We start from the raw sequence: 11,992 nt of genomic DNA, 5'->3' as shown, positions 1-11,992 counted from the left end.
TTTCTAGTTATCCTGGCATAAAGCGAGAGCTTGAGGTTCATCTTTGGCACATCCTGACACCATCCCTTTTAGGACTTGATTACGGGAGTTTTCAAGATTCCTTTCCTTCTTTGGTATAATCTAAGCGCATGGGCTCTCAGATTCGCACACTTCCCTGTGTCCCCACTGCCCCACCATAGACAGTCCAATTTCGGCTTGAGGTTAAGCCACCAATTCCAGCAAAAGGCAATTTCAAAAGTTAATTAGTCTCAGCAATGAGACGCCCAAAATCAATCCCTTTTCAAACTTTAAGGACCCTAATTTCCTTCCTTTTGCAAAACCCCTATCGGATTCATTGTGCGGAAATCCGAAGGTTCCATCACGGTCTCTTCTTTCGAGGATTCCGTCCATTTTCATTGCCCAATCAGGTCAAGGGTACAAACCTGAGCCTCACGTGATGAGGTATTTCATTTCCTAATCAAGTTAAAGGTTAAGCCTGAGCTTCGTTCCATACGAGGTATTTCCCGTCCCATCCAGGTTAAGGGCAAAACCTGAATCTCACTTCTTTTGAAATAAAATTTTCTCCTTATTCTCCATTTCATATCTACCATCATCACTTGAACTAATTCTTTCATACCCAGTCAGATTCATCTAACTGGGGTATTTTTATAATCCAAATTTGGTGTGTTTTCTTTGCCACTAAGCTCGGCTTACAACCGGCTTAGTAGCAAAGAGGGGCATCTGTAAACACCCCAAATTTTCACCCTCATCCAGTGTTTGTCCATTTCATGTGTCATTGCATATCATTGCATGCATTCGGCATACCATTTCATTGCACAACATAGCATTGCATGTCATTACATCTCATCTTCGAGATCCAACACTCCTGTTTTCAAAACATTCAATCCAAATTTGAATTTTAAAGCTTTTATTTCAAAATCAATTTTAAAACCTGGGTTTTTATTTAATACTCTGCTATTTTCCAACCCCAGGACTTTATATTTTGAAATATTTTCTCAAGGAAACAATCTAGATTCATTTCAAATTCAAATTTTAATCGATTTCAATTCACAGATGAGACCCATTGAGGTGGTGTCACTTCTGAATTCCTCTATTCATCAAATTTCTCAAAGTTTTGAAAGTTTCAGTCCGATCAGGACTCTGTCCCAGAGTCCTAATCCAGTCAGAAGTCTGTTTTAAAATCTATTTTACTTCCATTTTTAGTCTTTTTCGATTATTGTCAAAATTTAGGTCATTTTACAGAGTCTAGTTAGTTCAAAACCCTATTTTAGAGTTCGGTCGAGTTAGGAGTCTAACCCTGACTGTGTTTTCTGACTTATTTCATCATTTCTTGGTAAAATCTTTCAGAAATTTTTACATTTGAATTCTAAACGTTAAAATCTCAGAGTCCTAAGAGTTCAGGACTCTAACTCGGAGTTCCAGTTCGCTTGAGACCCTATTTTCAAAGATCTTGAATTTCAAATGTCGATTTTAACCCTTTTTCAAAGCCATTTTCAGTGTTTATTTAAAAAAAATTCAAAATTCGATGTGGGCCCACTCAGTTGGCACCATATCCAGAGGAGTTCTAACCTAGTTAGGACCCTATGCCATTTCAAAAATTATAACTTTGAAGTTTGTCTTTGAAAATCCTTTTGAAAACTCCTTCAATTTCAAGTTTTAAAATCGCTTTTTGAAAAACTCAAGTAGGGCCCACTCGGGGTGGTGCCATATTCGAGTCAGTCAGGGCTAGACTAAGGTTAGTTGATGTCTTGGTTAGTGTTAGAGGTTTAGAAGAGTCAAAACCATTTTGAAAAACTCATTTTTGAAAGTTAGTTTTTAAAACTAGTGTTTTTAAAGGTTTTTAAAGGTGTTTTAAAAAGCCAAATGTAGAAAATGCCAAGTGGCATTACATTTGGGGATTTTTTAGGAAAGTCTAAGGGTTAATTAGGCACTAGTTTAGATAATTTAGGCTAGGGGTAGTTAGGTCTTTCCACCCAAAAATCGCCCCCCCCCCCCCCTTGTTAGAGTCCAAAAAATTCAAAATTCCCAATTTTTAAACCTAAAAAAAAATCTATAAATAGTCTCCATAGGGGGGTCGATTTTTCCAACTGGCTCTCCTTGGGATTCTTGGAGCTTCTCTCTCCTCTCCAGCCCTTTCTCCATTGCAGCCACCTCAAGGTAATTATTTTTGTTTAATTTTTAGCTTTTATTTCATGTTTTTAATAGTTTTAAATCAATTTTAGCCATTAATACCTCCTATTTCATGGATTCAACCATGGTTTCACCTCAAGAACCATCAAGAATCAGCAAGAACGATCCAAGAAGGTGATCTAACCCTGTTTTTGGTGATTTACAGAGATTTTAATCCATTAGAATTGATTTTAATATGATTCTTTACATTATTAACCAATAAAATATATGATTTACCCTTTTAATGGGTTAAATCTATGTTTTAAAGGTGATATCAAATTCCAGCCATTGATTCCCTGTTTTTATTTTATTTTCATGGTTTATTCATGTTTGTTTTACGTTCTATAGCATATAAATAATTTTTATTTACTGTTTTATGGTTTATTTTATTGATTTACATTAGTTAATGCATGGTTTTCTAAGTTTCTTAAATTTCTGTGTGTTTTAGGTTTAGAACAGTAAAGATAATGTTATTTCGGATTGAAGTACTCATTGTTTATTTCTGATTTTTTTATATGTGATGCATGCATGAGTTATTGAGTTACTGTAGAAAAATCAGAGGTTTTGGATATCGGGAACCCTGTCAGAAAAATCAGACATCAAATCGGGTTTTTAAAGCTTTAAAATCGTGGTTAAAATCAAGAAGGTAACTTGCTGTTATGATATTTATCTCATCTTATATCTGATTTTAGATCTGTAAAGTGCTATGGATTCACATTGAGTAGATCTGTCTGATGTGAAATTTTTGTATTTTTTATCACTGTTTAGTATTTTTCCCCTTTTAGAGAATCTGTTTTTAAATTTAAAACTCATTAGGGTTTACCAAAACCCTAATCAAACTTGTGTTAGTCATAAATCCCAAACCACAGATCCGATTCATGATCTGTAAAAAGTGAGTATTGCTATTTTTCTGTCTAATGTTTACTATTAAAATTTTAGAGATTTTTGTTTAGATTTGCTATTTATGTTTGTATTTTCAATCTGAAACAGCTGTTTTAATCCCTGTTAAAAGTGATATATTTTAGCTCAGATTTCCGGATGGGTTTCTCCCTAACGAGAGATGATTTTTCTGATCTGTAAATTGGGAAATCTCTGTTTTTCTTCTTAGTTAGTCTCTGTAAAATTTCATAAATTTTCATGGAGATTTGACCCCTGGTTCGGGTCTTGGATTGAAACTGGTTGGTGAATTAGGTCAAAAATAACATATTTTTAGGGTTTAATGCAATTTTTGGCTTAATTTAATGCCAAAAAAATATTTTTATAATTCTAATTTGATATTAGGGTTATAACAAGTGCAGGTACCAATTTTTAGGATTTTTAGAATCCGTTTTATGCTTGAATGGTTTGAATTGCAAAACAGGGTACCCGAAGAATTCTAAAACACTGCAAAAATCACAAAATTTGTGATATTCTTGGATTTTCGTGCATAAGCATATATTTTTAGGGTTTAATCATGTTCATAATCATATTAGGATACTTTAGGTTAAATTTGATGTTCATTTGATTTCATTTAGTGCATAAAACCTAAGTTTTTACCAAAATATTTTCAGAAAACCCTGATTTCAAGACCATAGTCTTGCTATCGGGGGCAATTTGGTCATTTGACCTCAATTTAGAAATCCCTAACCCTAATTTTCACATATTTAAGCATGTCACATCATATTTAGCTTAGTTTATTCCATTCAAATTTCAAAACTTGCATTTTACCAAATATATTTCTAAAAACCCTAATTTCAAGGCCATAGTCTTGTTATTAGGGGTATTTTTGGTCATTTTGACCCCAATTTCGAAATTTCATATCTTCTCTTGCATATTTATTCAATTTTATTTCATCTTTTATCAATTTTGATTTAAGGGAATCATGGCAAAAAGGCTTATATCTAGCAAAATCCAACAATTTTCTGATATTGTTGGATAAATCTAGAAAAGCCAACATATATTCACTAACAAGTTTTCTAGTTTTGCAGGTACATTGAAGACTTTATTTTTCATGTATTTAAATTTCAATAGTGATGTAAACTAAATTAAACTTTGGAATAAGAATTTACATTTTCAGCTTAGACTAGGATTGCATTGCATATAGTTTAATTCTGCAAATATTAAATGTCTGATGAATGTATCATTCATGCACATTTTTATCAATTCACTATGGTCTACACGAATGGCACATGCACTAGCTCTTATGAAGTGGACAAACTTGGTGGAATTTGTATTTATGGCCATAGTCAGAATATGAATGATACCCAGATTTATGATCTTTACATTAGCCACATTCAGCCTACACTCTTAGGCTAACTTCCAAAATGCACTGCATTTCTCAAAAATACAAAAAGTATTTCTCAATTTCTCAAATCCATATTCATTCATTTCATGCATTTGCCAATTCCAATTCGAATCTCAATTCAAAGAAGTTCATTTTCTCAAAATTTCCTAAGTCTTATTCAAAAATCAATTTTCTCAAAATATTGATTTGCCAATGATATTTCAAGTATTTCCCAAGTTCCAAATTCGATTTTTCTAAGTTATATTTTCAATTTCAAAGTTTGAATTCAAAGAAATCAAGTTTTTCAAAGTTATTTCATATTTCTCAAAATCGATTTTCACAAAACCTCTAGATTCTTCAGAAATCGATTTTTACTTTTCTCAGAAGTACATTTCAAATCCCAATTCACGATTTTCCATGTGATATCTATTCTAAGTGTTTCAGTTATTCAAAGCTAACATCATGTTTTCAAATGTGCATTTTCAGAAAATTCATAGCACATGCCTGATTCTATGTGCATTTAAAAATTAGAATATGATTTAGACAAGTTGAATAGAGTAGAGCAGTAGATTGATCCTTGGTTCGATTACCCCTGTTAAAGGTGGCAGGAACGGTCGAACCTCATACCGACAGGCGAGTCCCATTCTACAGAATTTTCCCGCATTTTAAAATGGAGGCGAGTTATTTTCAAAAACTTTTCAAAGGTCAGTTTGACTCGCAAAAAAGAAAAATTTGCGATGATAACAATGTGTAATATTATGCATACATGACAGAGATGTTTGTGGGTAGCATCACTGCAAACCCTCACGAGACCTTACTCGTCCAGTGGGGTAACCCAGGGGTTGAAAGGGCTTGTTGCATGAGCTAAATGCAACCGTGATTCCTACGAAAGTGAGTTAGGTGATAGTTGATTTCGTGCATTTTTCTAGTTTCCTCGAGGACTAGCAAAACATAAGCATGGGGGTATTTGATCATGCATATATTTTAGGGATTTTTCATATAAAAATATGCATGATTTCATGAGAAAATGATTTAAAACCCCAATTTTATGTTAGTTTCGAGTAAATGTGCTAAAATAATTTAAAAATAGAAAATGCATGAAAAATAGTTTTATTTTACATTTTAATGTATATTTTAGTGTTTGACATAATTGTAGTAGTTTAGTTTTTGAAAATCATAAAAAATTAGAGTTAAAATAGACTTTGTTTTGTATTTTCTAAAACATAGTCATTTTGAGTTGTTTTGTAAATAACTTTTTGAAGAGAGGTTTTTGAAATGCAATTTTACAAAGAAGAGGGACTTATGGAGAAAAGTTCAAATCTTTAAATATGATACGTAGAGGGAAGAGAGGCTTGTCTTCTCTCTTTTGCTCAAGCCCTCTCTTCTTCCCCTTCTTCTCCACCTCTTCTTCTCCTTCTCCCTATTTTCCTCTTTTTTCTCATCTTCTTTCCGGTGGAGAATTCCAACAAAGGCTGAAGCAAGAGAAAGGATTCCACCTCTCTTCTAACCCTTCCAGTTCGGTAAGTGCTTCTCCTTCTTCTTCTTCTCCTTCTCTAATTCCTCCTTCTATTTCTCATTAGATTAGTTAATCTGAAATAAAAATCAAAATAAGATGAAATCGTAGAATAATTTTCATTTGATTTTACATTTTAGCATTCATGATTCATTCAAATCTTGTTCTGACATATGTTGATTCAGAGATTTTTAGATCAGATTTTGATTTTAGTTTTTAGGAATAGTTTTATTTGCGGATTACGATTTAGTTTTAATTCATATGCCTTGTTTGAGTTTAAAGATAGATTGAAGGATGATTCATCTGTATTGATCGATCAAGCTCCAAAAATCATCCAACTGATCTATACTCACCGATGATATCACGTTTTGAATTTCTCTTGTTTCTGATTGAATCTGCTGTCTGAGAAAATTCGATTTGGATTTTCTGTGTATGCTACAGATTAAGTATTGATCAATCATTTGTCGCCTGATGATATCTGTTTGAATTTGAACCAAATAAATTGTTTGAATCTGATAAATCAAATTTCATTTGCACTCTGATCATCGGATTATTTTGTTTTTTTTTTGGAAAAGGATCATCATGATCATTTAATTGAAACCGATCAGAGATCGGATATCATTTTGAATTGCGATTTCTGTTTTTCGGCGAGTGTCTTGATTCTGATCGCCGGTGTTGTACTATTATTTGATGATTGTCTGATTGCTGATCTTTGGTGAGAGCTTTTGATTGATCAACAATTTGATGATCTGGATCATCCAGATCACCTGGATATCAAAAAAATATTCTTTATCGATCGGGACTCTGTACCTGCCGGAGAGTCACTGTTTAGGTTTAAGGTTTAGTAATATATTAAGGGTTTAAGGTTTAGGGTTTAGTAATATATTAAGGGTTTAGGGTTTAGGGTTTAGGCATTAGGGTTTATGTTTTACGGTTTAGTGTTTAGTAAGATATTAAGGGTTTAGGGTTTAGGGTATAGGCCTATTTAGGATTAGGGTTTAGTAAGATATTACGGGTATAGGGTTCAGGGTTTAGGGTTTAGGCATTAGGGTTTATAATTAACATTGTAGTGACATGAGGTGGCCATTTGCGTGTTCCAATCGTTACTTATTTAGTGATTTCTATGGCCATTTGACAAATTTTTCATGAATTCTTTGTGAAATAATCACTCAATATAGATTTTGATACGACCTTTAGTTGTAATTTATGATTTTGGTCACTCTGACTAGTAAACTGGGATCTTTCATTTAACGACCAGCGAAGTAGCTGGAACCTTTCATTTAACGACCAGTAAAAACTGGGACCTTTCATTTAACGACCAATGAAGTAGCTGGGACATTTCATTTAACGACCAACGAAGTAGCTGGGACATTTTATTTAACGACCAGTGAAGTAGCTGGGACATTTCATTTAACGACCAGCGAAGTAGCTGGGACATTTCATTTAATCATTTAACGACCAGCGAAGTAGCTGGGACATTTCATTTAACGACCAGCGAAGTAGCTGGGACATTTCATTTAATCATTTAACGGCCAGCGAAGTAGCTGGGGCATTTCATTTAACGACCAGCAAAGTAGCTGGGACATTTCATTTAACGACCAACGTAGTAGCTGGGACATTTCATTTAATCATTTAACGACCAGCGAAGTAGCTAGGACTTTTCATTTAATCATTTAACGACCAGCGAAGTAGCTGGGACTTTTCATTTAATCATTTAATGACCAGCGAAGTAGCTGGGACTTTTCATTTAATCATTTATCGACCAGCGAAGTAGCTGGGACTTTTCATTTAATCATTTAACGACCAGCGAAGTAGCTGGGACTTTTCATTTAATCATTTAACGACCAGCGAAGTAGCTGGGACTTTTCATTTAATTATTTAACGACCAGCGAAGTAGCTGGGACTTTTCATTTAATCATTTAACGACCAGCGAAATAGCTGGGACTTTTTATTTAATCATTTAACGACCAACGAAGTAGCTGGGACTTTTCATTTAATCATTTAACGACCAGCGAAGTAGCTGGGACTTTTCATTTAATCATTAAAGACCAACGAAGTGGCTGGGACTTTTCATTTAATGACCTGATTTAAGTTCGAAACTTTTGAAAGACAACCAGTACGAGGACTGAACTTGATCTTTAGATTTAAAAACTTTAGCAAAATAACCAGTGCGAACACCAGGTTTTTTCAACTGAGAGTCGGGAAGGAGACCGACATTCTTAAGATATTTAGAGATTGAAGTAGGAATGATTGTCGGGGTTTCAGGATTATCCCTTATCCTGAAGGAAAAATAGAAGATTTTATGAAGAGATAACCTGAGACTTGAATTTAGAAGGGATATGACAAGATTTAGAATTTATGATCTATGATTTAGATGGACCAGGTATGCGGTCCAATTTTCAGGATTAAAACCCTTATCTTGACGGAGAATATAGAAAGAATAAACTTTGAGAAGACAGAAGGATGTAGAACATTTGAGGAAATTGATTTATTTTTGTACAAAGAATTCTCACAGGTAGCATGGTTGCCCCTATGAGTGATCTCGGGATTATCCGTTATCCTGAATGGGAAAAAGAATAGAATTTAAAGAGAAATTGATATAAATTTAGAAATCAATAAGGATCGATAAAACTTGTATTTGCAAAAAGAATTCTCATAGGTAGCATTGTTGCCCCTACGAGAGGTCTCAGGATTATCCCTTATCCTGAATGGGAAAAGAATTTAAGGAATTTAAATGAAGAGAAATTGATATAAATTTAGAAAATCAATAAAGGTTTATGAAACTTGTATTTACAAAAGAATCCTCATAGATAGCGTTATTGCTCCTACGAAGGGTTCCCTTATCCTAAATGGGAAAAAGAATTTTAAGGAATTTTAATAAAGAGAAATTCATATAAATTTAGAAAATCAATGAAGGTTGATGAAACTTGTATTTACAAAAGAATCCTCATAGGTAGCGCTATTTCTCCTACGAGGGGTTTCAGGATTATCCCCTATCCTGAATGGGAAAACCTCGAACAACGAGGGTCAGGTTTATCCCTTAACCTGAAAGGGTACACCTTGGTCAACGAGGGTCAGGTTTACCCCTTAACCTGAAAGGGTACACCTCGGACAACGAGGGTCAGGTTTATCCCTTAACCTGAAAGGGTACTCGATTTGATAAGATTTAATAGAATTGAGGAAAATTGATAAAACTCGATAAAACTTGATAAAATTGATATAAACTTGATAAAGATATGAATAAAATGAATGAAATTGATAAAGATATCCAAATTAACTGAAAATTTATAAGTTTTAAGAGAAAAAGGAGTTTTCCTGATCCTGCCTGCATATGGGATCTTGAAAGAAAAATATTTATTTAAAAGATAAGTGAGAAATCATTTTGGGGAAAGAAAATCCACCACAAGAAGAATGACATGTGTGAGATCTGATCCTTTAAATCAAACATGAGAGATCATCATGAGGGTCAATTTTTGAAGGCAATGGTTTGAAATCTAATTTTTTAAAAAGCAGATCAACAACAGATCTGATTTCTAAAATGACAGTTCAAAATTGATAATAAGATCAACACAAGGGTTGATCTTTGAATATAATGTTTTAAAAACCAATCTTGGAAGATAAGACCAACACAGAGGTTGATCTTTGAATATAATGATTTAAAATCAATACAAGAATTGATTTTTGAATGATTCGAAACCCATTTTGAAAGCTAAGACCAACACAAGGATTGATCTTTGAATATAAAGATTTGAAAATCCATTTTGGAAGATAAGACCAACACGAGGGTTGATCTTTGAATATAAAGATTTGAAATCCATTTTGGAAGATAAGACCAACACAAGGTTTGATCTTTGAATATAACATTTTGAAACCGATCTTGGAAGATAGGATCAACACGAGTTCTGAATTTTCAATGCAATGGTTCGAAAACTTATTTTTGAAGATATGATCAACACGAGGGTTTATTTTTTACAACGGTTGGACCAAAGAATATTTGAACTCTTTGGTCATAACGAAGATTTTCAAAATTTTCATGATTTTTTGAAAAGCCCTCATAGGTAATATCATTTCTCTCATGAATGATTTCAAGATTGTCTCGCATTCTGAAAAGAACAGCAATTTAAATGCCTCAGTATGGCAAAGGGAAAAGAAGCATTGGATATAAAAGATATAAAGGAAATTGACATTTCGTTGATAAGCAAAGGTTCGATAACAAGACTGAATATTTACAAGAACTTTGAAAGAAAAGGTTCATAAAAGACTGGGTTGACTTGCCCCTACAGGATAACTAACAAAAAGGAAATGACAGTACAGGAAAAAAAAACTTTGGCATCCTCAATTCTTGGAGTGATCTGGAAATGGTTCTGTCAGGACTGTTGGACGCTCTTCTTCCTCATCCTCTATCAGCTCACTTCTGTCGATGCAGTCTTGTATCATGTGCTTGAGGATGAAACAGTGCTCGGTATCGTGCCCTGTTGCCCTATGGTACTTGCAGAATTGGAACTTGAACTTTCCCAAGATTACGGAAGGATCCGCTATTTTAGGGAGTTTGATCATCCCATGCTTTAAAAGGTAATCCATAATCACTTCTAAACTTTGAGATAGTGGAGTGAAGACTCGATCTTTCTCCCACTTGATATACTTGGGCTTCTCTTGAAGATCACCCTTTTGCTGAAGGCCATTTGGAAACGGCTTGTCATTGTTCTTATAAGATCTCTCATTCTGCCCCTTACTCTGATCTATTCTTGGGCCACTGCCACTGTTGTTTTTGTTTCCTTTGTTGCTGCTGCCAAGATTATTGCAGAAGGCATCAACTGAATGAGAGAATTGCGCCTTTTTCTTCTGGTCTTGGATATTCTTGACCAGAGGCATGCCCTCGTAAAGCCCGCTTTCTATTTCTACTTCGAGTCATTCAGCTCGCTCAATCAATTTGATGAAGGATTTCGCCGGGGAAGTGGCAATGAGGCTCCTTATTGGCTGAGAGAAATTGTTGAGGATCACCTGCAATGCGTGCTCCTCTGGAATGGGTACCTTCATCTTATTACAGGTGCTTCTCCACCTATGAATGAAATCACCTGCTCTTTCAGTCTCTCCTTGCTTCAGGTTGTAAAGATGATTTAATGTAGGTGAGGCTTCAGTGTTGAATAAGAAGCGCTCAATGAACAGATTTACTACCATATCGAACTCTCGTAGTTCGATAGGATTGATGTGATCGGCATACCATCTGGCTGCTACACCCTTTAGACTGCGGGGAAAGCAAATAAACAATGCTCTGTTGTCTTTTCTGAAACGGCTGCACTCTGCATAAAATGTGGCTAAGTGGGCTTTAGGGTTGCTAGATCCATCAAACTTGAGAAATTAACGAGGAAGATTCTCCAGGTTATCATCCCCATCTAGACCATCGTAAAAATCCTCGCCAGTCTAAGTCAGCTTGCCCTTACCCTTGGCTTGAATGTCCTTGATTGCTCGATTCATCTCTTTCATCTGCTTGCTCATCAGGTCCTCTGCTGGGGCCCCAGACTTGGGCTTGTTGACGGATTCAGGCTCTTCTGCAGCTATCTTTATGGACTGTTTCAGAGGATTCTGTTTATAGACGATCTGCTCTTCCTCTTCTGACTCTTCCTCGACTGACTCTGATTCTTCCGAAGTAGTGTCTGGTTGTACCTTCTTCCTGATGATTCTGACTTGCTTTTTTACAGGCTTCTTCCTCAGTTTGCTTTTAGGAACCGCCTCTTTTAGCTTGGCCTCGACTTGCTCAGACATCATCCTTGCCATCATCTTTTGGAACATATCATACATAGCGGGGTCTATGTCATCTTTCCTGTTCTGACTCTGTCCCCTGACTGATTTAGGAGAGCTCATCCCTTCTGCCTCACTGTCGCTAAGTTGAGGAACTGTTTCTTTTCCAACTCTTGTCTGAACCATTTTCAAATATCAGCGCTCTTTCTGTAGAGGAAAGTGGAGGTTTTTAGACCCAAAAAAACTTTTTTTGGAGAAGTTTTGACAAAAGGAAGGATTTAGGTTGAAATCTAAACAATTGTATCCCA

Source organism: Nuphar pumila, chromosome 16 (assembly GCF_984573655.1).
Source record: "Nuphar pumila chromosome 16, dmNupPumi1.hap1.1, whole genome shotgun sequence".
In the NCBI taxonomy this organism is placed as follows: Eukaryota; Viridiplantae; Streptophyta; class Magnoliopsida; order Nymphaeales; family Nymphaeaceae; genus Nuphar; species Nuphar pumila.
Note: the sequence above shows the minus strand (reverse complement) of the source record.